This window comes from Montipora capricornis, chromosome 13 (genome assembly GCF_036669925.1).
Source record: "Montipora capricornis isolate CH-2021 chromosome 13, ASM3666992v2, whole genome shotgun sequence".
Lineage (NCBI taxonomy): Eukaryota > Metazoa > Cnidaria > Anthozoa > Scleractinia > Acroporidae > Montipora > Montipora capricornis.
Genome location: NC_090895.1, coordinates 39,545,117 through 39,549,325, shown reverse-complemented (window position 1 = coordinate 39,549,325; position 4,209 = coordinate 39,545,117).

Below are 4,209 nucleotides of genomic sequence, written 5' to 3'. Positions count from 1 at the left end.
TCGTTGACCTGGAGAAGGCATTTGACAGGGTCCCAAGAAAGGTATTGGAGTGGGCAATGAGGAAGACAGGTATACCAGAGGCAATGGTGAGAGCAGTGATGAGTTTGTATGAAGGTGCAAAGACAAGAGTCAGAGTTGAGCTAGAGTTGTCTGAGGAGTTTGAGGCGTGCACCAGGGATCCATGTTGTCAAAGTTGGCTTTTGCGATTGTGATTGACATGGTTAGGAGAGTGTGAGAAATGGTTTGATGAGTGAGATGTTATATGCAGATGACTTGGTTTTGATGAGTGAGACGATGGAGGGACAGAGGGAGAAGTTCTGAAAATGGAAGGAGGCATTCGAGAGCAAGGGACTGAAGGTGAACATCGGGAAGACAAAAGTGGTAGTGAGTTGGGCAGAAGGTGAAGTGTCTGTGAGTAAGGTAGATCCACGTGGTATTTGTGGGAAGCGAGTAATGGCAAATTCAGTGTTGTGTGCGAAATGCGGGAAATGGATCCATGGAAGATGTGCCAAAGTAAAGAGGGTGACCTCAAGGCTGGGGAGAGATTTTGTGCGCGGAAGATGCGAGAAGCCAGCTGATGGATTAGTGGAACTGGTGGAGGAGTTACGTGAAGAGGTGGAAACAGTGAGAGGTTTCTGTTATTTGGGGGATGGGGTGAATGCAAGTGGTGGCTGCGAGGCAGCTGTGACAGCAAGAGCAAGAATTGGCTGGGTGAAGTTCAGGGAATGTGGAGAGTAGACTTGACACAAGTCGACCTCACAAGAATCCCTGGAGAAAATGTTTTGGCGAGCGAAACATGATTTTTGGGAAGTGGACGAGGGAGCGATGAAGTCGCGAGAGGTCGACTTGTCTCGTTTGCAAGGTTTTCATTTGCGTTTCGTGCCAAAAAGGGGCTGACGTCATTCACAAGTCCTGCACTTGATGGCGCAATCCAACAAAAACAATTGAACATGTTTGTTTCTATGAAATAGAGAGAGGAAATTTGTTGACTTTGTGCTAAAGGTATCAGCGACCAGTTTTTGGGTCGCTAAAATTGGCACCAATCAAGTTTGAAAAGTCCTTCGTTCCGGGCACCATCTACATGAGACGAAGGACTTTTCGAAAGTCTATGTGGAGAGTTGCTGAACTCAAAAAGGTTCTCGCTGAAGGTGAAAGGAATGGTTTATCGGAGTTGTGTAAGAGTGGCAATGTTATATGAGAGTGAGACATGGTGTCTGAGAGAAAATGAGATACCAATTTTGAGAAGGACTGAGAGAGCAATAGTGAGAACAATGGGTGGTGCAAAACTGATGCAGAAAAAGAGAACAAAGGACCTGATGGAGATGTTGGGATTGAAGGAAACAGTGGTTCAGATGGCAAAGGCAAATGGAGTGAGATGGTACCGGCATGTGTTGAGGAGGGATGATGGGCATGTTCTGAGAAAAGCCTTGGAGTTCTAAGTGAAGGGCAAGAGGAAGCGAGGCCGACCAAAGAAGACGTGGAAGACGCAAGTGGAGAAGGAGAGCAAGAACATTGGTTTGGAGAAAAAGGACACCATGAATTGATTGCGATGGAAAGTGGGAGTTAAAAAGATTGCTGACAAAGTGGGGAAAATCCGGCCACCCCCGTTTACGGGGATAAACCCAGATCAAAATTGGATTGATGATTGATGACTTAGCCGTTCATGCCCTTTGTTCAGGATGTTAGCCTTGCGACTTCAATTTTTATAACCTATTTATGGCTTGTCACCATTTAGGTGAGTAGTTTGAGTGTTTGTTCCATTTAGCAGCTTTCGACTCATGAATTTTACGTATTGATTGATTGCGCGCTCCATTTAGGAGCCATGGAATATTGTGCCAGAGTTTTGTTTGGTGCCTCTTTAGCACATGTTTTGCCTATTTATGGTCTTGTCACCATTTTGGTCGGTAGATTGCTCCATTTATTGTTATTTATTTATTTGTCTAACCATTTGCGGATGTACTTACAAAGGCAGCACTTTCTCCTCAGTTATTTAAAGACCCTGAGTGTTGGTCCGGCCGGAGTTGAACTCCGGACCTCCCGCATGGCAGCCCGGTGCTCAATCAACTGAGCCACCTTTCGCTTTTGTTTTTTATGCACATTTTCCTAGTTACGTACTAAGTGATGGCATCATTTAGGACTTCCTTTGCATCTTTGCATGTATGCTCCTATGCAACCAATATGGGGTGTGTGGTCATATCGGTTGCAGAATTAATTCATATTTTGGCTACCGGTACATGTATTGGGCCACTTTATACTTTATCATCCCTTCCATAATTTTGGAGTTTCAGAGTTATAATTATTGTCCTCCTTCTTCTACTGTTATCAGTTTTCCCCAGAGCTCTGCATTGTTAGGCATTAATAAAAATAAAAAGAAAAAGAACTATAATTATACCATTGTTAGCCATAGTCATTTTGTGCTGGCGAGAAGCACCGTCCCTGACAGATCCCTCACTTCAGTCTTGGGTACCAGATCTACTTGATCTTCAGTTAGAATCCAAGGCGACGTCCATCTTAACGCTTTTATCGTTTTTATCGTTATCGAAAACGATAAAAGCACTCGGCCTCTGGCCTCGTGCTTTCATCAGTTTTCTCGTGTTTGAAACCCACATGAAACACTTACACTCGTTTTTGACATATTACTTACAGCTCTAGTGAGTCGTTGGCCCACATTCATTTTTTATTTATATTACTGGTTGGTTTCGCTGGTTTTTTCTGGATTGACAAATTATTAGCCATGAAACTCGGAGATATTACAGTATCTTTATTTACGGATTGAATGTCTAATATTGTGCCAAAATGGAAAAATGATCAAATCAGAGAGGGTCATAGCTCAGTCATAGCTAAATCAGGAAAGTAAACTTGTCCGGTTGAAGTTATGGAAAGGTTAATTAGTTTATTACCAGAACCAAAGAATCCTCATTGTCCTTTGATTAGACGCATTGTTAAGTCTAAGTCGGGCAATTAAGCATTTTAATGTGGGAATTGGTATTTCATACATGTACACTACGACCTTGCTAGAATTTTAGAAGCTTGCAACGCCTACACATAGATTTCACCACTTATCAGTCAATGCACCACCTCATCATGGTTGATGCACATTCTAAATGGCCTAAGTAATTGGTTCCATGAAAACAGCAACTGCTGAGTTAACCATCAATGCCATGCACAACGTTTTTGCACAATGTGGTGTGCCAGATCAAATTGTCAGTAACCATTTCAGTCGGTGGAGTAAGAAGAATTCTTGTAACAAAATAGCATCCAGAGAATTCTTGTGTCGCCTTACAATCCTTTAATAAACAGGTTGGCTGAGAGGTTCACACACAGCACGGATTCATCAACCGCTGATCCCTTGAGCTCCATACAGCGACGGATTCAGAAATTTCTCCTATCCTACAGTAAGTAGTACCCTCCTTGCCACCACCGGTTCCTCTCTTGCCAAGCTTTTCTTACAGTGAGAACTTCACATTCAACTGTCTCTTGATGATCCAGTGTTCTTGCTTGTGACCATCTATCTGGTCAGAAGAGGAAATCTAGCACCATAGTATAGCAAACCTCGCCTGCATCCTTTCAAGTTCAGTTAGACAATGGGCTCAATGTGACACACCATGTAGATGATGTTATACAACATGGTCCAAGCTCACCAACCACAGAATCTGACACAACACTGAAACAAACAGCAGCAGAAGCAACTCCTGCAAGTGTTTCTACCCCCTGTATCAGAAGCAGCACACCCCCACAGGAACACACAGGAACAAAGTACTGGTAATGCAGCTAAGCTGCCACCCACACCTGGTCCTGCCTTTCCTGTTCTACGTCAATCGCAACATGTTTCTAGACCAATACAGAGGTTGGTAGAAGAAAATTGGAATTAAAACTTGTAAGGTCACAGTGAACAGTGTTAACTACCGGTAAGTTTTCTATAGGTTTCTTCGAACTCTCTCTAGATTTCCAAAGTTGTACATGAAGTCACAATGGTAGCTTGTTACTTTTGTTTGTTTTCGGCTAAACATACATGTATCTGCGGGGAGGTATTACAGTGTACCTGTACACGTCATATTGCATAAAAGTAACAGTTGTTCTTATCGCAGTAGTTTCAATGCAGTTTCCTGTAAGATACATGTACCATGTGCTCTTGGTAAATAAAATCCCTGAGTTATCAGCCATATTGTGTCCTCACTGTTGTTTACCAAAGTAGAGTTACTATCTGAA